Source organism: Pseudonaja textilis, chromosome 2, assembly GCF_049901715.1.
Source record: "Pseudonaja textilis isolate UNSWEBS1 chromosome 2, rPseTex1.2, whole genome shotgun sequence".
NCBI classification, from domain to species: Eukaryota; Metazoa; Chordata; class Lepidosauria; order Squamata; family Elapidae; genus Pseudonaja; species Pseudonaja textilis.
The window spans coordinates 132,757,306-132,781,500 of record NC_141991.1 but is presented as its reverse complement, the minus strand read 5'-3'; the positions used below and the strand labels follow the sequence as shown (position 1 = coordinate 132,781,500).

The 24,195-nt window shown below is 39.8% G+C and overlaps 1 protein-coding gene across 5 annotated transcripts in view; it reads left to right on the top strand.

Annotated features, from left to right (window-relative positions):
• Positions 1–7,428: 7,428 nt before the first annotated feature.
• SP7 (Sp7 transcription factor) overlaps positions 7,429–24,195 on the top strand; it is a 111,750-nt gene continuing 94,983 nt past the window's right edge. For 2 of the 5 annotated variants that reach the window (XM_087925333.1, XM_087925331.1), the window contains exons 1-2: positions 7,462–7,566; positions 7,719–7,930. The gene's annotated coding sequence lies outside the window, so the exon portion shown is untranslated. Of the gene's footprint in view, positions 7,931–24,195 lie in introns of all 5 variants that reach the window. The other 3 variants (XM_087925330.1, XM_087925329.1, XM_087925332.1) reach the window with 3 other exon arrangements.

The window sequence follows — 24,195 nt, the reverse complement described above, 5'->3', positions numbered from 1 at the left end:
CTCGGAACAAATCCAAAACTGCCAAGGCTTGGATGATTGACTATATATACAGTATATGTATATATATATATTTATAGGGTGGAAGGCATCACTGTACCCCAATTCTCCTATCCGATTGATGTGCTCTGTGAGATCAGAGGATTACAGGTAGTCTTCAACTTAGAACAGTTCTCTTAGCGACAATTTGAAGTTACAACAGCACTGAAAAAAGTAACTTATGACCATTTTTCACACTTATGACTGTTGCAGCGTCCCTATGATCATGTGATTTACATTCCAATGTTTGATAACTGACTCATATTTATGACAGTCGCAGTGTCCCAGGGTCATGTGACCCCCTTCTGACAAGCTAAGTCAATGGGGAAGCCAGATTCACTTAACAACCATGTTACTAATTGAACAACTTCAGTGATTCACTTAACAAATGTGACAAGAAAAGTCCTAAAATGGGGCAAAACCAGTGATGGGATTCAAATAATTTAACAACCGGTTCTCTGCCCTAATGACTGGCTGGGTGGGGGTGGCCATGGAGTGTGACAGGCAGCACTTGGCCTCCTGCACCCCCCTGGGAACAAAAACAGGCCGTGGGGGGACCGTTCCGCACCCTCCCTGCACCCCATTTTGGGCCTAGTATGCCTCCCTGCAGCCTCCTGGGAGCAAAAACCGGGCGCGTGGGGACGTCTGTAAGGGGCAGGGCAGGGCGGGATGGGGGCCAGCCAGCAATTTAATAACCAGTGCAGCCAAAGTGGTGCAAACTGGCTGAATCTCACCACTGGGCAAAACCCACTTAACACATTTCTCATTTAGCAACATAAATTTTGGGCTCAATTGTGGCCGCAAATTGAGGACTATACCTGTATTGAGGGAAAGGGGGACTGGCTCTTTACCTCACTTAAGAAAACTGCTTTCCCTCAACTTTCAGGCACTGGAAGAGCTAGCACAAAAAATACTTGCTTCTCCTTTTACTGTTCCCTAACTTTCCTTGTCATGGGTGGCAGGAAGAGTTAAGAAACAGGGCTTCCTATATTCTCCTCTGCTTCTTTTAGTGACAGGAGAAATGGGGGGGGATGCATGGGGAGGGAGAGAGCTGTAAGAGAACCACTCTTTGGCTGCCAGTTCTCTTATCCATATCTGAGTGATCAGTGTGTGGGACTGGAAAAGTGACAGCAAAAAAATAGCAATCATCTGTTTCCAGTAACTGGCACCAGAGAAAACATGCCTGGCCTGTCTTTCTCCTCCCTCCTGCCTCTTGCATGAACAGGGGCCTTCTTTTTGCTTCACTCTTGAGGCAGAACAGAGTTTGGAAATGTGGTCAGTGTACGTTTAAACCAGCATACCTTTTACTGTCTCTTGCACTGGAAAGCTGTGTTTGGATGTTGCCTTGTGGAAGAACTGTCTAACTGGTCTAACAGTGGCTGGAAGGATTGTATTCCTTTTTTTAAAAAAATGGCTGTTCTGTGGCAATATTTACATTTCAGCCAAACCATCAGCAGATGAAGCAATTCCGGCTACTGTATTGCATCTCTTTCAGGAAATAGTTTTAGCTGTGAAGTTTATAAAGGCAGAGGTCACTCCCATAAAAACAGGGGTGGGGGGACACTTGCTCTTCCCCTTCCTTGAAAAAGAGTACTGTAGGACAGTTGCCAGTTGCATTTCAGATTCCTGGAAGTAATCTCCAGATTTTATAGTTTGGAATTGCCAAAGAGAGCTAGCAAAGAGCTTGCTAGCTAAAACTAGATTGGACATGGCTATAATTCAAAGTAACCTTAATCCAAGCTCTGTCTTGTTGATTACTGCAACAATTCTACTTCTTAAGTAGACAAGTATGAGAAAGAAGAGTTTGAGTAAATACAAGCTGCCTCTGGAAGCATGATTTCTAGATCTGGATTTGCCAAACCATCTAGAACTGCTGCTTGTTTCAAACTCTAGACTGGCAACAGCAGGGTTTGGTTTACCACAGGTTTTGTCAACTAAATGGCAGTTCAGAAGCATTTGACTAGTCTGAAGCTATTGAGTCATAATTACAAAGAATTGCCTGTTTACTAAAAATACAGATTTTACCTAACATCTTTTACAACAATTATATCTCCCTGGGGTGATAGAACCGAGTTAAACTGCCTTCCTCTGTTATTATTGTAGTAAATAATTATAATTGGGGAGAGGGAGGATACAGTTCGTGAAAAAGGAATGGAAATAGGAGAACCATATCCTGTTCGTTTCCATAGGGGCAAGAAAGAGACTTATTTTGTAGTCCTTCAATCCAATCAATCCAAGCAGTTGCATACAGTTATGCTAAATTACAACAAAACTATTTATGGAAGCTCATATGGAAACTAAAAAGTGTATTTTATTCCAATTTAAATTCTGTTCCCACAATGGCACTCTATACATTGTTTTTCAGAAGTAAGTCCCATTAAGATCATTTTGTCGTTTTCTAGTAAATGTGTAGAATTTCAGCCTAATTTTGCTGAAATTATAATATTTCAGTTTAGGTATGTTTGATTTCTCTATAGTCAACACAATTTCCCTTTTTCTCCAGTATTCTGCCTTCTCTTGAATCATTTCCATACTTTCTTCTTCCATAATATAGTTATTTAGAATTAGAATATTAGAATGAATGAAGAGTTCCTTTAAAGTATCTTCTGAGTTGCAAAATCATAACTGAATACTTTATTAGAAGTAGTGAGAATAGCTTCAGGATTTTTTTTTAATGTCTCTGGAGATTCTCAGTTATCCAGGTCATGGTTGTCCTAAAGGTGCTTTTTTCAAGAGGCAGAAACCAGAAAGTCCAGTTGCCTCTTGAAAAAAATACCTTTGGGTCAGAGTTTTTTACTTTATTTATTTTAGGATAAATGTGTTACTTTTCTTTTTAAAGATAATCATAAAAGTTGATGAACATAGGAGATGTAGTATTTGTTAGGTTTATTTTAATTATGCATATTAATTATTCAGGGCTTGTATATTATGAATTTAAATGTATTACAAAAAACCTTGGGAAAATTCAATTTTGAAAGGCAGCATACAGGTTTTAAGATAAATAAATAAATGGATAAAATTACTTTTCCTCACTAATCTAGTTACTATTCTTTCCATTTGGAAGCCTGAGGCTAAAAGAACATGTACACGTGAATTGTAAAAACAGGGGAAGTGCTTTTGTACAAACTGTCCTTTAAAACTGCTCTAGCAAGTTATTGGCTCTCAATCACGTGAGTGGAGAGCTTTTTTTAGGTTCTTACCTGGGGAAACAATCTAGGGGTGAATCAATTTTGTGATGTCATCCAATTGGCCCTATTAGGCAGTTTTACATATAAGTGTGACATATAACAACATCATGGGAAGCTTTTCCTATCATTTTCTAGTAATGCTGTGAAAAACTCCTTCCTTCCTGAAAACAGGTAATCTTGGGAATTCCCTTGTGCTCTCAGATGAGTCCACTTGGCTTCTTGTCTACCTACTTTATTTGTTTAATTTTTATTCCACACTTCTTACTTTATATGTAAGAACTCAAGTGGTGAACATACATAACACTCCTTCTTCCTCCTATTTACTCAACAACAACCATCCTATGAGGTGGGCTGGACTGAGAGAGAATGACTGGCCCAAAGTCACCCAGATGGCTTTCATGCCTAAGTCAGGACTAGAACTCACGGTTTCCTGGTTTCTAGGTAGCACCTTCACCACCACACCAAAGTGGTTTTGTTTAATTAAAAAACAAATGGAATAAGGGCACTGAATGCTGCAAGCAAAGCAGTTTCCAGCATAATCTTCATTTTCAAAAGTGCCCCTGAGTGTATTGATTTCACCTACCTAGAAACACCCCCCCCCCCACCCCCAAAAAAACCCATGACCATTCTTGGGAATAGGATCTTGATGGAGGGTAGGGAGTGTACTAAGCTACTGAAGCTTTGTAACTAATTATATGTTCTCCATTGCAGCCATTTTGTTAGCGGCTCCACCTATGACAAACAGTTTATGAGATTCTCCATAGTATAATATATTTTGTATAGTATATATAGCAAATGTGCTTTCCAGCGCAAAATAATTTAGTCTATGAAAGCAATACAGGTAGTCCTCAACTTACAAGAGCCCATTTAGTGACCATTCAAAGTTACAATGGCACTGGAAAAAGTGACCATTTATGACCATTTTTCACACTTACGACCATTGCAGCATCTCCATGGTCACATGATTACATTTGGATACTTGCCACCTGGCTCACATTTATGATGGTTGCAGAGTCCTGGGATCATGTGATCACCTTTTGCGACCTGACAAGCAAAGTCAATGGGGAAGCCATGTTCACTTAACGACCGTGTTACCAATTTAACAACTGCAGGGATTCACTTAACAAAGGTGGCATGAAAAGTCGTAAAAAAGGGCAAAACTCAGGTAACAAATTTCTCACTTAACAACGTAAATTCTGGGGTCAATTGTGGTCATAAGTCAAGGACTACCTGTACTGAATTAGGAGCACTAATGATAATTTTCTCTGCTTCCTCTAGAACGAAAGCAGGCTGACAACATGGCAGTAAAACATCATTTCTGTTCCTTGTGCCTGAAGCAAAAGGTACAAAGAGGCGTCATGTATTTGAATGCATGTCACCTCCCTCTGCCTACAAAGCAACATGTGGAAGCCAAGAAACAGGATCTGTTTTCAGTTTCCCTATCTCTGGATCCTTGTATAAAGAAATTCTAAAGCTGCTCTTCTCTGCCACATAATGGCACAGCAAGGGAGTGACCTCTTCCTTGCTCAGAACTAGCAATGGTCAGTTTAATCACTGCAGTTCATTACGCATATGAGATGACTCTCTTTCTAAACCTGCTATGGAGGAAAAATGGCCTTCATGAAACAACCCCAACCTCATCTTCCTTTTGACGCAGGTTGGAGAGGGAGGAGGCCTCTTTGGGAGTGACGAGGGAAGAACTGGGTTGAGCGCTGCCTGTGGAGTGCCCACAGAGGTGTGGCTTTTCTTAGCGTGAACTGCTCCAACTTGTCCTGTGAGACTTGCAGATGTAGCTTAGCAGCTCCTGGGTGGCCTAAGAAGATATTTCAAGCAGCTGTTTGATAATATTACCTTTTCAAGCACAAGAAAAGGGTGTGGACAGCACGCCATCAGAAGCAGAATGCCAGGGTAGAATACGCTTGGCAACCAAAGCTGGATTCCTCCCATAGGCACAGGCCTGTGTTTGTTCATTGGTGCTAGGGCTACCAAATCAACAGTCTGAAATTAGAGAAGTTGTTAAGCTGTGGCCTTCTATGCCTACCAAATATTATTCGAAGGCTTAATGAAAGTTGGGGCTTAAGTTGTAATCAATTCTTAAGGATTAGGCTCAATTTTGGACATATTACTAGACAAGCCAGTGGATTGTGAATTTTAATTCTTGGGTGAGAGGGGTTATTGGCAATATATTGTCCATGAGATCACCTTTTTCTATTCATTTCCAGCTACAGGAAGAGGAATAAGCTTTAAAGAGAATATCCTGCAGTAACCTATCAAATATTACCAAGCCATTTTAGCATCTTGAGCAGAGCTCTTCCTGCAGGAGAGAATAAAAATCTAAATGGCATTTCCTATATTGCCGCATAAAATTGGAAAAAAGTGACAAGGATATTGCAGAAATTCAGCCAATGGCTTCCAAAGATGGAAGGTACTTTCTCTAATACTCAAATGTTGTCAAGTAATGTCAATCGTCTCAATGGCTGTGGTGAACACAAAGAGTGCCATGCCTTTATTTTAAGTTGGCACGAGTCTGAATATTTATCCTATATTTATATTCTTTATTTATTCATTTATCTGTTCGTTGATATACCCCTGGATTCAGAAAGTGACTCCAAGCTATTCATCATAAAAGCATAAAAACCAGCATGATATTACTGCAAAATAATACTCACACACATGGGTATCTGCTGGAGGTGAAGCGACAAGAACCTTACAAGTAGTCCTTGATTTACAACCATTCATTTAGTGAACTTTTAAAGTTACAACACCACTGAAAAAAAAGCAACTTATAACTGGTCCTTGTACTTATGACTATTGCAGCAACCCCAAGTTTATGTGATCAAAGTGTGGGTACTTGTCAACTGGCAGGTATTTATGGCGGTATTTATGATGATCGTTTGTGCACTTTCCAGTCAGCCTCTGCTCTGCAAAGTCAGTGGGGTACAAGATTTGCTTATGAACCATTGCAAAAAAGGTCATAAAATTGGATAAGAGTTAACAACCGCCCTGCTTAGCAATAGAAATTCTGGTCCCAATTGTGACAGTAAGTCAAGGTCTACCTGTATTTCTGGTCCTGGTCTTTGCACATAAGCAGAGGGCCTTTCCTTGCATTAGAGAAAGGGAAAGGCTTCCAAGATGTGCTGTGCTTACCATTTTAATACAGAGCAAGTTATGGAATATAACTCATGAATTCGTCTGATTTTGTTTCCACTCTCACAAAGTGTTACCCATCAGTCTCCTTAAGTGGGATAGGCAGGTACTAAACCTGTATCCAAAAAGTATTTGATTCCCTCCTTTTAAAAACGACCAGGGCCAAACTCAGTTCATAATTTTGCCTAATCCTATCAGATCCAAATTGATCCTTTCTATCCCCCTGCAACTCCATCTAAACCAAAGAATAAAGGCCACCTCCCCAGCTCACAGCATGGCCCAAGGAAAGCCCTTATAATGGAATTGCAACCTAAAGAAACCCCAGGTATTCGCAATCAGCAATCAGCCTGATGACCTCAAAGTCTCATCATCTTTAACAATGAATTTCCTCAGCACTGCTGCCCTCTTGAAAAGCCCAGTTTGTCTAATAATAGAAGTATCCCCATGTATAGGAAGAAGGATCAGCCTAGCTTCAGTAAATTGGCCAGCAAATTAGATCCCTGGGATATCCTGTCTTGTAGCTCTCAATTTCTATAAAACATTTGCTTTCCCATTACTGGGGTCCCTGTTTGTTGTAAAGCAAGCACCCATTTCATACAATAAACACTCTGTCATGCCCCTGGTGGAGACTGACTCTGAGGAAGAGGAGGAACAGTCAATAGGGAGTGGGAGTGTGGAGGCTGGGGAAGGGCAGAGGCCGGCTGAGCAATCAGAGGAGGATCCAAGCCCATCCCCTATCCATCCTAGGTCATGCAGGGAGGAGAGAATCAGGGAAAAGCGAGGTCTACTCAAGAGGAGATTACCATGATCCTTCTCGTGGCTTGCAGCTAGGAGTTATGTATATAAGTTTGCAACTGCGCAGTTAGAATTTGCAGGAGTCAATTTAGTGTTCACCTTGAATGAGGTTTATCTTTGCTGGCGTTCTTCCCATGGACTTTTCTCGGTTATTTTCCTGGAGTTTATGATTAGTTATCTTTGGCTTGCTTCGGAACTCTCATCAATGCAGTTTGTTTTGGTTTTCTGTTTGCCTCATTATTTACTTTTGTGACTTCAAACTGTGCCTAATAAAACAGTGAAGTTAAGTTGAAGGCTTTACCGGACTTTAATATATGTATTGGGTTATTTTGAGAGACTACGGGTCATCACACATGCCTTCCCCATGTTATGCTCCTTCTTCAGGCTGAGTCTACAACAGGTACCCAGGAAGGCCGTACATGGAAGCAATCAATATAATGAGTCTCTCAAAGGAAACAGCAATTCTGGCAGATCTTTGAAAAGCTACAGTAAGTTAGCCATTACATGGGCAGATGCCTCCATTGAAGTTTGATGTCTCCTTTCTTTTTCCAGCCCAGTCAAAATGGCCATGGAGGGAAATGCCCAGCAGCCAGAGATGAGGGGTCCTCAGCCTAAAGTGACCAGAAGAATCAGGCAGTTCCCTGATTGTGTCACTAGCCACATGGTCAGTGAAATCTGCTGAGTTGCATAGATGGCAAAAGTTGTGCTGGGAGAAAAGGAAAAATTAAAACTGGACAGCTGAAGACAACTTCAAGTTTCCTCAGGTAAGGTCTGGAGATGAAACAAATGTAACATTATAAAGGCCTGATGTATAAACAAACTTACCAGAATGTACAGTTAAGGAAATGATAGTATGAGCTTTGAATCAGCAGAGGCCTTGCTCACTGAGAAAGGCCGCTCTAGGAATATGTTCCTTCAGGAATGTAAGAGTTTGGTTCTCTAAATGAGTTCCATAAAATTTAAATCCTGAATTTATTTCTCTCATTCTTTTGTTATAAGAGACTGCAGGCAGTCCATTTTCCTTGCCAGCTGGTTGGTTTCACTTGGTGGGTATTTTCAAAATGGCATATCTGGGTGCCATATGCTTGTCCCCAACCTTGCTAGCTCATCCTTTCTCCACATCCTTTCTACTACAGAGTTTTGACTTTGGATTGGTCATTCTCTCACAGCTGACAGCCTACTTCATGGGTTTGTCATGGAAGGCAGGGATATTCCATATGCTACCTTAAGCCTTGAAGAGGAAAGGTAAAATGTAAATGCAATAATTAGTAAGTATAAAATGTATAGAAAGGGTGATGTTGGGACTCAAATATTCCTTAGGACAACCTTTCAAGCCAGACATGTCCAAACAAGGATGTATTGTTTGTGTTAAATGTCAACACAATTCCTTGTGTTTCTTTCCCACTCTAGCTCAAATGGGATGCTGACCTGAAACTTGCTGCCTGAGTTAAGCTGCTAATAGGAAGGTGGTATGAGGAGAGAGAACTCCCCCATCCTTACTATACTTGAGGTCTGATATTGGAATTTTTGGGTTGGCAGCTTTGTTCTGGTTTAAACTGGAACACCTGATCGAAGCCAGATATCTGTGCATCTTCAAGGCACAGGAACCTTGCTAAATTGTGGTTATGCATGAACTGTGCTGTCTTATTAATCGGTAGCAGGAAGGGAGTTTGCAAGAAAAGAACGGATGCAGAAAAGTTTTACCTTATCCTTGCACAGAGTGACCAGGTGTGGGATGAATTTTCCTCATTTGCTGCAGTTCAGGGTTTGTCCCTCTTGGAAAGGAAAAGAATGGGGAAGCTGGGAGACAGAGAAGTCTGTTTCCATGTTAAAGTCTACAACTGTTGCTTCTGTTCTGCCACCCACATGATAAGGCATGTTCGTAGTTGCGTCATTATTGCAAAATCTAACTATCAATCTCTCTAGCTGCTGACATTCTTCTTCCTGATCCTGGTTGCTTAAATGACATACCTTACAATGGAAGCCAAGCGTCACAGAGAGAATTTTTAGCTTTTGTTTGCCAAGTGGGAGTTGACCTTAATAGGTGGCTAAATTTGTCTACAATTTAGAACAAAATTGTATAGCTATATTCAGTGTCTTCTTTTGAGTTTTAAAGATGGGATCATAGGATCTTAGGGAGATGCAATAAAGGTTTACGGGCTGAGAGAAGAAGGATAATTTAAATCGCCAGTAGTACTAATGCAACTCTTGTTTCAAGGATTCCCCAGTAAAAATTTAAACAAAGCATTGCTGTAAGATAGAGGTCAAGCAATGAGACTGAATTTTCTGATCCCAACTACTTTATCCAGCTGGTGGACTTTTAGTCCATCCATTCCAGATTCTCCTTCCAGCCCAGTTTTAGAAAGATTAGGAAAGAAACCACATTGAATTTAGTTTAATTCAAAAAATAAACCTTGTGGGAATCCTGTAGCACAAAGGGCCACTGTGCAACATACAGTTTTACATGTGGAGAATATTTTAAGGAAAAATAAAATATTCTCCATATGTAAAAATAAAATATTCTCTACATGTAAAACCCATATAGCAAAATCTCTTGATTAAAAAAAGTTTATTGGAAAAGAGAGAAAAAGAAAGAAGGCACCTACCACATACGTATATAGCATTCTAAACTAAATCAACTATTGTAACTATCACACACTACCTGCTAGAATTAAGATACCAGACCGACAGATACCATATGTGCAGAGTTTATTGCATCAAAGTTGGTTCAAATGATTGTCTGGGCTTCCTGCTTGAATGTTGGTAGGCAAGCCGCCTCCCAACTTCTACATGCTCCTTCCCTTTGTTGGGTACTAGTTTTATGGTTGCAGAGGCACCCAGAAAGCTAACCTTTCAGCCTGATCTGAGCTCTTTGATCTAGCCAACACAGCCTCTGATGTCAACTAATCAAAAACCTCCTGGTGGTTTGACTCACCAGTTATTATAAAGGGTTAAACACAAAAGGGTTGCACGCCTGTGCTGTAAGGTCAAGTGACTGAGTTGCCACAGCGTGACAACAAAATGTATAAATCACAGTATATTCCTCACTCAAGATTCATTGGTCGAGCCCTGTAGAAGTGCTTTGTAAGGTGTGTGTGTGTATGTGTATGTATGTGTGTATGTGTGTATGTGTGTGTATATATATATATATATATATATATATATGTGTGTGTGTGTGTGTGTGTGTGTGTGTATGTGTGTGTATATATATATATATATATATATATATATATATATATATATATATATATATATATATATATATATATATATACATGAGATCTTTGGTTGTTGGGTTTCTCCCGCGTAAGATTTGAGTATCTAGGCAACGTTTGATGAAGTCTCATTCATCATCTTCAGGCTTCTGTCTCAGCTCTGTGCTTCTCAGAGTAATGGAGATTGCAATCTCCATTACTCTGAGAAGCACAGAGCTGGAGACAGAAGCCTGAAGATGATGAATGAGACTTCATCAAACGTGCCTAGATACTTCAAATCTTACGCGGAGAAAACCAACAACCAAAGATCTACATATAAATACCACTCAGAGAAAAAATCAGAAATATAAATATATATATATATATATATATATATATATATATATGATATTAAAGAATAGGAGACTCAGTCAGTGGTAGGGAATATGGTCTCTTCAAGATGGTTGCCTAACCCTAACCATCCTCAAGATGGTTTCAACATCAACCCCCACATGCCCCAAACAAAGTGTCTTATGATCAGGGGTTTTGTAATTCAAAAAATCAGGAGGGAAGTAGATTTTCCTTGGTAGTATACAATGGCATATTATAGTACTTCTGTACCATGAGAAAAGCAGAAGAGTGGCTGTTTCTTATTTCCCTCTGACAAATAATAAATAATATCACCCCAAGGAAAAGTTTACAGAAATCCTAAACTTTCCTAAGATTAGTTGGGCACTAACTATTGCTGAAGAACAGCCAGAAAATACAGATCTATTTTTGATCTCTGAGACTGGGCAAAGGGCAGGAGACAAAGAGGCAATTATTAACCAAAGTATCCTGCAGGGATGGTACTTGTCCAACATTCTGGGATCTGGCTGACTGTGAATCTCTTTTTAGCGTAGTAATCACTCTGCATTTGCTTTCTTCGCCTCTCTGCAGACTCTTTTTCACTAATCAGAGCACCATTGCCAATACATAGTTCTTGGGCAATGCCTTTATTGCAGTCATTTTGCAGACTTGTTTTATGAAGGCCATGTTGTTTATTGCAATTTTCCTGCATTATATTTTCTGTGGAGGACAAGCTATATTGAATTCTATTATGGTGAAAATAGTTTTAGCCCACAGTATCAGTGTACAAACATTTCTTCTCAATGTTGTCCAGACACCAGAGATTTTCTGAGTGGGAAATAATGGTTTGTCCTTTAAAAATCTTTTATTTAAAAAAAAAAGACAAATGGGGTGAAAATTTACTTATTAATATAGTCCCTCTCTCTCCCTCACTCTCTCCCACACTCTCCCTCCCTCCCTCCCCCCATCCTTCATTTTTACTGCTTTCCAGTAAAAGCTTTAACTCTTCCATTCTATGAAACCTCTAGATGGTAGGCTTTCCATTCCAAATCCACCTCCTCTCCAAAATATTAATTGTTGTTTGTAGCCTTTAGAACTTGGTGGTCCTGCAGACTTGATTCTGCAAATACCTGCCCAAGGCAAGATGCCAGCAGAACCACTGGAGAATTCCTGATTCCAGGCAGCAGGTAATTCCAATGAGGATCTTGCTGGATACCAGTGAGGACAGAGGGAGGGACTGAAGGGAGAAGGGAATGATTCTCCCTCTTTGATCTCTAGCCAGAACTATAAACCAGCCTTGTCAGCTTTCTTGTCTCCTCTTATGCTGACTGCATTTTCTTCCTTCCCAGCTCTGTTCAATCTCATATTCATAGCATAGTAATGAAATAATGGTGGTGATATAAAGTGAAACAGATCAAGGGCTAACCTCTATCTCGTAGTTCTTGTAAAATAATTGTTTTCTTTAATTATGAAATCTATCTTACTTGCTTTCAAAGAGGGGTAAAGGCATTTTAAAGCATAGAGGTTTTAGGGTGAAAATGTTAAAAGTGAGGCAAATGATCACCAACAGTTATTATTTATTTTATTAATGGCCATTCACAAAACAGAACTTGGCACTTAACTGGGTTCCGTTTGATCTCTTCCCCTTTTACACCCCCCCAAAAAACCCCTTAAAAATCAAATCAACAATTTCAGCCCTGTGTCAATACTATTACATTAAGATTATACTCTCTGCAGTCTTCAGAGGCTTAACTTAATGTGGTCTTCTAGAAAAACATTTGCTACTGCAGTAAAACACATCTTGTTTTAACTGTAAGACCCAGTTCAAATTGCATAGTAATCAATGAACTAATATCGCAATAGATAGGTTCAATTATTAAATACCGGTAAGACTACCAGATCTGAGTTTCAAAAATCCAGATGACAGTAGCCCTTCCAGCCAAAATCTCTTAGGCTAACAGTAAACCATAACCACATTATGGCATTAATGGATGAAGCCAACTGTCTTTCTTTTAAATTCTAATTTTCTGTACAATAGACAAAACTTGCTAGAGCAGCCACAACTAAGATCAATTTGTTCTGTGTGGCCTCCTTTTTCACCTAAAAAAAGCAGATTCCTCTAATTGAGGGCGTAGCCATGAAACATCGTTTAAATGTTCAGACACACCTTGAAACAAATTAGGTTTACCAACCCTGAAATTATTTATATTCAAGAGCAACAATACCAATGTTAAGTAGTTTGTCAGTGGGAATACAAAAGACTCATCTCTGACGTTGACATGCTTGGTGACCTACAGCCTAACCTATCTCTTCTTTTGCTCCTATGTATGACTGAGGAAGTTTCAGCTCTGTTTAATCTTTAGCCACCATAGACTCTTACTGCATTTATAAGAAGCAAGCAAATACAATAGCCAAACTTCATCCAAAGGAGTCCTCTAAAACAGAGCTCACTACTTGAGATGAGATGAGATGTTTTGGTGCCATTTAGGTGCAGGAACATGAGCAAAGATCAGATGGTGGTTCATAGTACCCTTATTCGTGATTTGTTCAATTAATCCAGTTGCCCAAGTGTGAACAAATAACCACTGACTGAGATCACACTGGCTGGATTCATGCGGAGCCACAAACTAGACAACAATACTTTAGCCAAATGTTCTGGGTGAACCCAGCAAGGTGGGTTGTGTGAGGCTACAAATTGTCCGTTCTATGGCTATTTTGGTTTTTCAAGGGAATGCAAAGATGTCCGACCTAGGCACGAAAGCTTCTTTGTAAAGGGGACAGCAATAAACATGATGTTGATAGATCCAAGTGGCCCGAAGGTCTACCTTATTAAAATAAGAGCAGTATGTTGGTTCAGCAATACTCTTCACCAAAACTATGACTAGATAGAGCTTCAGTTCTGCAAATTGAGATAATCGATTGGCGGTGTTGGTGTTTGGTGGTTTACTTACACCAGATCATGGCTGTCAGGATTCCAGCAATCACTCTAATTAAATCATGATTCTCGAGCAAAATATCAAAGGATTCATTAGAGGAGACATACTGGTACTGCCCTGTATGAAGCCAACTCTGGCATACGTAATTTACAGTCACCTATGACCCTGTTTCTCCCCTCCCTCCTGGGGGTCTCATAAACCAGATTCTCCAATTGAGCACATTCACAGGCTGAGTGTCATCATTCACATTGTCCAATTAAATAGATTGCAGGAAAAACTCTGGTATTTTAGTTACAATCTTTTAAAGATAAGGATTGGAATGTACTTTCGCTTTCAACTATTCTTCCAGATATCTTTCCTCCCCCCTCTTCCCAGAGGTGGGATGCTACTGGTTCTGCCCGGTTCTATAGAGCCAGTAGCTCTGAAGAGCAGCAGACACAGAACTGGTTCTGTGTCTGCTGCTGTTTGGCCCACCTGCCCACCTGGGCTCTTACCTGTCCTTTATTTCCTGCTTTTTCAACCTCTGCTGCTTTGTGCGGCACAGCTGAGGTTGAAAAGCAGGGGAAAAGCAGGCAAAACATAATTACCGAAGCGGTAGTAACGCCGGTTGAATCCCACCCCTGCCCCTTCCCTATGGCAACTATTAAAACAGGCATAGGAATGTTTTATGAGTTGACAATGGCTTCCTTCTGTTCTGGTAGACAGGGTTTGTTCCAACAAGGAGGTCATGTCTTCTTTCTGTTGCAGTGGCAAAGTTTTGGGCAAATGAAAAATTGTAGAACCCAAATAAAGCCGAATATAGGAAGCAGATATCTGTATTAACATCAATTATATTAGGAGAGCCTTCTAGGATGCATTACAGAGGTGGTATTCAGCAGGTTCTGACCAGTTCTGGAGAACCGGTAGTGGAAATTTTGAGTAGTTTGGAGAACCGGCAAATACCACCTCTGACTGGCCCTGCCCCCATCTATTCTCTGCCTCCTGAATCCCAGCTGATTGGCTGGGTCTTCTTTTGTTGCCCTGCACAGGAGAACAGAGCTGGAAAGCAGGTTAGTGGGGTGGGGAGGGAATGGGTTTTACAGTAACCTTCCCCAGGAGTAGAAAGGGAATGGGAATTTTGCAGTAACCTTCCCCCAGGAGTGGGTTGGGGATGGAGATTTTACAGTATTCTTCACCTTCCACACCCAGCAAGCCACGCCCACAGAACTGCTAGTAAGAATTTTTTGAATCAGACCATTGATGCATTGCAAATTCAAATTCTGGTTAGGTTTGGAGCAGATGGGAATTATCTGAATTAGAAGGAATGGCAAGGCTGTGCCCTCAGTTGAGGTAACTGTGATTACAAAAATACCTTTTCTCTCCTGGAAGAAGCATTGTCATTATAATATATTACTTTTCTTTTTTCTTTTTAATTAGAGTTTGACTCTATACCTAAAGATAGGCTTTGAAGACAAGTAGACAACTCATCTATAGTCTTTTTAAGATTATCCAGCCTAAATAATAACTATGGTCTGTATGCTGGTGGCATGACTATCCAGTGTACTATACTGACTGAACTCTAGAGAAATTGTTGAGCTTTAGTAACATATTGCCACTGACATCAGCTACTCCAAAATCAAGATTATGACTTTTTTTGAAGAAAGTCTGGTACCATAAACTTTACTAACTTACACCTGAATACCTAATATAATAAATCAGGATTTTTAAATTTCTTGGACAGATGGACCATTTTTCCAGATTATGAAGAAATTAGATGAACTCCTGAAAGGGCAGAAATGTATGGACTGTACTGAGTTTCTTCTGTTTATGAGGAAGGTGTTATACAGCAGAAACCATGAAGACATTTAAATTAAACATAATTTCTCATATGCTATATGATTTTCAAGTTTTCACCTTACATTTAAGGGAAACTATCCTATCCTTCACTGTGCCTCAAACTTACCTGCATGGTGTAAAAGATAGTGTTTGTGGACTCGGTTATTGGCTGAAACTAAAGTTAGCTAGGAATTCTTAACTGCTGTGATTCCCTTTGATAATTTCAGGTCAGCCTGGAAGATCTAGATCTAGAAGTATATTTACCAGGGCTTTTTCAATCCAATTTTTGCTAGTACTGATTATTGACGCGACCGAAACTGACACTAGAAATGTCTCTAGATAGGTTATGAATCTTAGATACTTAAGAGTTGGAGAATAATAGAGAAGAGTTCACTCCATCAAAGTAGCTATATGTACTTAACGTACATACTTAAGCCTTTGCAGAGCTTTCTCTCAAGCTCACTTCAGTGGTCTATCCTCTAGAGGGAATGTACAACCTTCAGTCCCATTTCAGAGTGAATATATTATGAGAAATTTAAGAAACCGAGGCTCCAGTCTATGTATTTCTATATTGCCTCTTCTACAAGATTTCAGTCACTGACTTTAGAACTCCTCCTGTATCTAATAGAAAGTGGAACACAAGGACCTCTTGCTGTCAAACCAGCACTCTGAAATCACTAGAATTGCAAGCTTTCTGTCCTCATTGTATTGCATCAGAACCCATTAGAACAAGCCTAAGCTGTTTTATTGCTTATGTGCATATTTATACTTTCTTCTACAATTTGGTGTTTTTAAAAAAAAATAAAAAAAACAACAACTTGCTTTTTGTGTTTTTTTGCACTATATGATTTTTGGGCGAATAAATACTTCTACAAAGTAAGGCCCAGGAAATGCATCAGCACCTATGGAATTTTCTGACTGCCAATTCTCAAACAGGTGCTGGGTGTGGGTACAGGTTCTGTACTCTGCAGTGCCAACACTACTACTGGCAAAACATTCATTGGATACCCAAAGCATTTTCCAGGCTGCAAAATAGAAAGCGTAAGAATGACTGTTGAAACATGGGTCAATGTAAAATCAACACTGAATTCAGAATACAGGTAGCCCTCAACTTACAACAGTTCATTTAATGACCGTCCAAAGTTACAACAGCACTGAAAAAAATAGTCCAACATTTCAACCACTGCATTTATTGTCTCTGAACTCCTATTACCTGATAAGACAGGCAGGCCTGAAATAGTTCATCTCTAGAACTCTTTTCAACTTATTGATGCTCCTGGGATTCAGAAAAAGAAGGACACTCTGCTCCAATGTTCATACCAGTGGGAAATAAGCCAATTTTTTTCTTCTTAATAGAGGGGTAAGACGTTCTAGGGACAGCAAAGGGTACACAAGCCCAACTCCTTTGGAATCCTTCATTTCTGCTAGATGGCCAGTATGAGATTTATGGATCTGGGATCACCAGGACAGGGCAAATTTTGCACACAAGGAGACTCCGGTTGTGATCATTTTCTGGCAGTGCTTTTCTAGGAGTAAGAGTTAGGTGATGCAAGCCTGTGATAGGGCAGTATTGTAACAGTTCATGTCCCAATTATCACCCTTTCTCCTCAGCCAGCTGCTGCTTTATCATATAAGCAGTAGCAGTAGCACTTTAGTCTTATATACTGTCTCACAGTGCTGTACAGCCTTTTACAGGCAGCAGCAGCAATAGGTGACCGTGGCAATCAGCGGCAATGGCGGCGATAGGCTGCGGAGATCCCTGCCACCTAGAACAGCTGATTGGCAGTATTCTGGGAGGCCGATCCAACCAGCAATCAGCTGCTCAACAGCAAAGGCTTCCAGCAGACGCAACAGACACAGAGGAGGCAACAATGACGGCATTTCTGGTTGGCCAGCCCTCTGATCAGCCAGGCTACAGGAGGCTGGGATCCAACTGATGTGCTCAGCTGACCAGTGGTGGGCGGTGTTCTATATTAGCATACTCCAAATACGCTTATCTGATTGGTCCACACATACTGTAAGATGATTGGGTAACTGAACTACCGTGATTGGCTCGCTATGAATCAACCGCGATTGGCCGGGCCGATCGCGAGAGATTCAAAGAGCTGTCATTGGCTGGCGAGCCTCGAGCAATCCCTATATGAAGGGCTGTCGCGGCTCCAAGATCTTGTACGGATCTATACATGAAATAAAGAGCTGAAAGTCACCCTGGTCTCGAGTCCCCTTTCCCGCAATCGAACAGGCGCAATGGAGCGGAGCCCTGTGAATCATGTGTTGGGGCTGCAATGATGTGCTGAAGCTGACCAGGCTGTTTGCTGCAAGGACGCTAGCCAGATGAATACCAGATGGATGCTGGGAGCCAGAGGCAGATTTTCTTTTTTTCTTGATTTCCTCCTCTAAAGCTAATGTGCGTCTTATGGTCTGGAGCGACTTATAGGCTGAAAAATACGGTAGTTCTTGGAATTGAATTGAATTTGAATACTTTATTTGGCCAAGTGTGATTAGAGACACAAGGAATTTCTTTCTAGTATAGAAGCACTCAATGTACATGCAAGCAACAAAGAGAATAATAATAGCAATAAAAGGGAGAAATAAAGAAGATAATAAAAAGGATAAATAATAATAGTGCAGTCACACTATGTGGCTTAATATACATAGAAATTAGACACAACTGCAAGAATGAGATGTTCAGCAGAGTGATGGCATGAGGGAAAAAAATAGTCCCTCTGTCTAGTTGTCTTGGCATGCAATGCCCTATTGTGCCATCCCAAGGGAATAAGTTAAAACAGTTTATGTCCAGGATGTGAGGGGTCTACAGTTAATATCTTTTCAGCTCTCCATCTGACCCATGCAATATATAGTTCTTCTACGGAAGGGCTTGTTTGTCATAAGAAGTAGCGTCCAAGTATTTCCCCATCTTCATTGACCTTCTCTGTACTTCCTCAGGTCTTTTAACATTTCTCCTGCATTATGGTGACCAGATAGAATATTCTAGCTGCAATCTGACCAATGCATCAAGAAATACGACTATCCCTTCCTTTGATCTCACTATATCTCTGTTGATTCTATTAGCTCTTTTTTTGGTAGCTGCAGGACCCTACTGGCTCATGTCTGATCTGCAATCTACCACGGCGCCTTGATCCACCTCACACATCCTTCTGTAGATTGCTCAACCAGACGCAAATCCATCTGTAGCAGGTCCATCCATCCCCATTGCCTCATTTTATCAAGAAGCTTGTAATTAGCTTTATCAAATGTTTTCTGAAATCTAAACACAGTATACTACAGCATTCTCTTGGGCTAATCTAGTCACTTTATTTAAAAAAAAAACATTAAAAACTAATCTGGCTTGACCTGCTTTAATAAATCCATGTTTGTTTTTAGCAATCATCTTTTTTCCTGCTTGCAGGAAACTTACTCTTTGATCGTCTTTTCTAGGATTTTCTCAGGCATTGAAGTTCAACTAAGAGGTTTTTTAAAATGAAAACACTAGCTTCTCTCCAGTCTTCTAGCATTTTCTCAGTATGTCAAGACTATCTGACTATCTAAAATGCCAAATGATCTTTTCCCCAACTAAGCCAAATCAAAGTAAGCACTGCATTCTGTAGATTTATCCCTACTTAGTTCAGCAAGTATAGCAATATGCTCAAACCTATAATTGAAATCCACAGGACTTAAAACTGCTTAACAGTGTGGGGTCATATGGTTTGACAGTTTGTATTACCACTGTCTCAGAATAAAGGTTAGGTTGTTTTGCTTCACTTCAAACCTAACAGAATCCACCCCCCTCTGTTATTCTGAATAGGTGCTACTTGATTTCCAGAGCTATTCAATATCTCTTGAACCATCTCCCTCAGTATAGGTGAGTCACAAAGGAATACTTCCAAAAGTGCCTTCTTGAGACTCCAGCCACTCCTCCTCAAAGGAGGAGTGGCTGGAGTATGGTTGCAACCATATGTCAGCGCTGAAATAGAAGCCAGTTTGCAATTGGTGAATTCAGGGATGTCTCAGCAGGAACCTAGGCCGGTGCTTATTTTTAAAAAAAATCCCTTATAGTCTCAAAATCCAGTTCAGAGCAGAAGTCTGTACTAGCCATTCAGGTCCGTCACTGGCTCCCTTATGAGAGAGTGTTGTTAAATTTATTGTGTAACATTTGAAATGACCAAAGGAACTGGTGTTACAACTTCCTTGACAGTTTATTGACAGGAAGCAAATGAAGAGCAAGAAGGGGCTTCTCTCCTTTGGAATGTGGATAATGCTCAAAAGAGTAACAAGGAAGCTATAAAAAAAAAATCAGCATATCAACTACAATGTTGCGTGTCTCATGAGAAAATAGGGCATCACTTGGGGGTACAGTTATGCAAAGACATGGCACTGATAAATCCTTAAGAATACGCAAACATATTTGTTTGCTGTGATACAGTTATAAAGAGAATCCTGCTGAGTTCCAATCAAAATCTTCGTAGCTCAAATATCTGCCTCTGGGAAATTTAGATGGTCATGTTTGTCCATAGCATCTGGTAATCTCACTATGATGGCTTTATATCATACAGTCTCTTTGAGACAACATATATAACAGACAATAATAAAAATTCATACTGGGACATCTAGATTTAAAACTTTGTTTAGTTCTAAGTAACATCCTCCCAGTCACATCCATCTAATAGACTTATGAGTCATATCCATCTAATAGTCTTGTGAGAAGTCAAAAGAGGCCAAAATCCATTATGCATGATGCTTTAAGCTTTTGGATGCATATTTTATCATCTGTACCAAGTTGAGGATTTTACAATTAAAAAAAATCTCTGTGGCAAGAAATGACGCATAATTTTGTGGAAGCATTGAGATTTATGAAAAGAAGTCACAATGCAGTAGAAAGTTTAAAAATGAGGAGGAGGGTGCGTTTAATACCGTTTTATGTTTTCAAAAATGTTCTTCAAACGATGAGATATATAAAATTATTTGTTAAGAAATAAAAGATTTCCATAAACTATCACCAGTTACCATAGGAGATGATGAATCTTAAACCACAGTCATTTAAAAATTCATTCTCTGTGGAAAGCTTCCAGTAGAAGCAAGTCCAATAAAAGTCTTTATTATTTTGGACAAATATGGAGAGAAAATCAAACATAAGGAAAATAAAATGTAATGTTCTGTCAACAAAATCCCTAAACTCAGGACTACCATAATGAGTACTCTAGAGACAGATAAGTGTGCAGCTTCCAGATTTTTCGGAGTGTTTTGTTATGGGTCTTGTTTGAGATACAGATATTTGTCTTCAGATTAGTAAATGTTAAATTGGTGATCAAGCATAAATCCAATCTGTGATTGTTTCTTGTTTTGATAGCAATAAATAATACCTGATGTGCATTCAAACAATTGCGAAAATCTGTGCTGGACAGAGGAAACAATAGCACAATTTTTAATAGAGTCCAATGAAAAGAATTTGTTTTCCCAACATTTCTGAGGATCCAGTGACACTTAGTGGTGAGATTCAAGAACTTCTGGAGGTTGTGATTTTTAGAACTAGGTCATTATAGAATGAAGCAAGAACTATAATAACATCCCTAAGGTAAATTAATGTGTTACTTCCTGAATGAAAGAAACCCAGAGACAGTGCTGGCGATGTTTTAGTTCTAGTTGGATTAGGCTTTTTAGATAACTCAGAAATACTGTTCAGGCTTCCAAAAGAGCTGCCCTATAGCTGGATTTCTGTCTCTGAATTTCAAGTACAGGTTCTCCTCGACTTACAACTGTTCATTTAATGACCGTTCAAAGTTAAAACAGCAGTGAAAAAAGTGACTTCTGACAATTTTTCACAGTTACAACCTTTGTGGCATCCCCATGATCATGTGATCAAAATTCAGATGCTTGGCAACTGGTTCATACTTATGACCATTGCTGTGTTCCCAAGGTCATGGGATCACCATTTGCAACCTTTTGAGAAGCAGAGTCAATGGGGAAGCCACATTCGCTTAACAACCAGGTTTTTAACTTATCAACTGCAATGATTCACTTAATTACTGCAGCAAGAATGGTCATAAAATGGAGCAAAACTCACAAATATCTCACTTAACAACAGAAATTATGGTCGTAAGTTGGGGACGACTTGTAGATTATTCAAGGGCCTGGCAGCACATTGCCCATGGGCAGCTGTCTGCCAGTGAACACCTTTCTTGCTCTCTGCTGGTTTCTCCACCCCATTTGATATAAAAATAAAAAAATAAAATCAGATCAGGTGCAGCAGAAAGCCCACCAAGTCTTTTCATGAAAGAAAAAAAAATGTAGACAGCGGAAAGGTTGCCAAATAAAACAACAGCTTCTAGCTTCCAATTTATTTCAGAGAATGTCTCTGGATAGCCATTCATATGAAGTAAAAACATGGTGGCTAGTGGTCTTTTGGGAAAGCAACTAACCTAAAGTATTGGTAGTAAGCATCCTGGGAAATTAAAGAGCATGTCAAGAAACAGCTTTACCAGTTTACCTTTGATAAATTGGTACTTTATAATTGGCTATGGGTATCACTTATGGGTCCTTTAGTTCGAAACACCTTGGAAGCACTAGAAAGCTTAGAATATGGATCATGGTCGAACAGGTGAATATAGTGAATGGATACCAAATGGGAAATTTCCATTGCCAGAAACAGGGAATAATGTCCTATGTTCCATTGAATATTTCTGGCAGACATCAAGAGGAAACATTAGGCCAAGCAGCAGAAATGTAGCTGAAGGAGAGGAGGAAAAAGAGGTGAAAAAGAAATGAAAAAAAAATATCTTTCATCTCTAACTTTTTAAAGAGGTTTCCAGTAAAAAAACCAAATAAATAAAAATGCAACCACAAATATTTAAATTTACACATTAGCATTAAATTTTAAAACCTGACATGAAACTGGTTAATGAAAATTTGAGGATTTAGGACTTTTAATTGAACTGTGTTCAATTCTCACAGCTTTGGTTCTGAGTGTATTTAATTTTAGACAAAGGTGTAACAAAATGGAAATAACATTGAACTAACTAAAAAAAGGTCCCTCCCTCCCACCTCCTAAACACTATAAAGATTTCTTTGTATTGTAAGGATTAAAGTTGTAAAAAAAAAGAAAGGTAGAAATAATAGCAGCCTTTTCTTTCCTTGTCCATATACACTTTCATCCACTTAGTATCTTCCAGATTTGTGGGTGTCCAAACTTATCAGATATGTGGCGTGTCCCTATTAGTGTTTTATACCGTATCTTAGCATTACTGAGCCATCACTTGCTTGACCTGGTTGCTCTGGCTTTGCCACAATGATCATTCAACCATGTTAAAAGATGCTGTAAGTTACCAGTCTAACCCAGTTTAGCTCCTTTATGCGCTACAGACTATGAACAGGAGTTGAAAACAGACTGGTAGAAGAATAAGCCTTTGCTGCCACCTGGAGGATAAACATGATTGCTTTATGGTATTCATATATACCATACTGATATACTGCATATACATACATACTGATTAACTATCATCACACTCCATTTGTGCATGCATAACCATGATACAGATGTGCTCCAATGTCATTTTTTTTCCTGAATGGTCCTATGACCTTGCTATAACCTTGCCTCCAGCCAATGGTTGAGATAGCTTTCAGTTGCCCTTATTCATGTTAAACTAGCATTTTCCTCCTTGAGCCCACATTTCATCAAACCAATATAGGAGAATATGTGTAGCTCAGGGTCAAAATGAGAGGGGTCCTTGCTGCCCTCTGAGCTTGCTTTTTTTTCTTGCAGATGTTTCATTATACCGGGTTACCCTAACTAGGTAATATCAGCATTGATGATGTTACCTCGTGAGGGTAATGGAACATCTGCAAGAAAACAAGCCAGCTCAGAGAGCACCAAGGACCCCTCTCATTTCATGAAGCTTTCAATGAGTGTGAACCAGGAAAGAAGGAGCGCAGACTATGGTACTTCTTGCACCAGGAAAACTGGGAGGTAAAGATGTTCCTGCCCATTGAAACCCTCTCAAAGTGACTGCTAAAGCATACCCACCAACACTTAACTTGGAATTGCTCCAAGAGTCCATTCTGGACTCATACAAATTGGCATTTATACGTTGAAGGCATCACAAACATATCTATTACCAGATTCCATTCCATCCTGTAAAATGGGCACGTTGAATTGAGAGGCAGGACAGAAGAATGCAGGAAAACCATTTATTTCAGATCCGGAAGAAAAAGCAGCGAGCTGCAACAGACGCCAGCTTTTATAGCCGGCACTATCCAACACTTCAGCCACTGACGTCGCTTTATTTCTCCCGCCAGTGGCTGGACCAATGAGTGGAGTCTGACATCAGACTGACATCCGACTCCACTCACGTACATAACGTATATACATATTTAACACATCCCGCTTTCCCTCCAAATCATTCCTTTGGTACTCCTTACTTACCCATTCTACAAGCACATTTCGAGAAACAGGGTGAGCAGCCACGTAAAACTTGTGCAAGATGCTAAAAAGAGTTGCTTCACTAACAGAATATGCTTTTATTGTTTATACAAGATTAGTTCATTTATACGGTTAATTCATTTTTGCAGTAGTTCTGGATGAACAAACCAATTTAATTGGTTATGGGCCGAAGTCTTTGCATCCCCTGTGCACAACTTTACTTGCTGACCGGAGTGAGCCTTGGATTCAACTGCAATATATCCAGGGAGATTTAATGTCCCTTTTTAATGTCCCTTTGTCCCAAAGGTGCTTTTTCAAGAGGC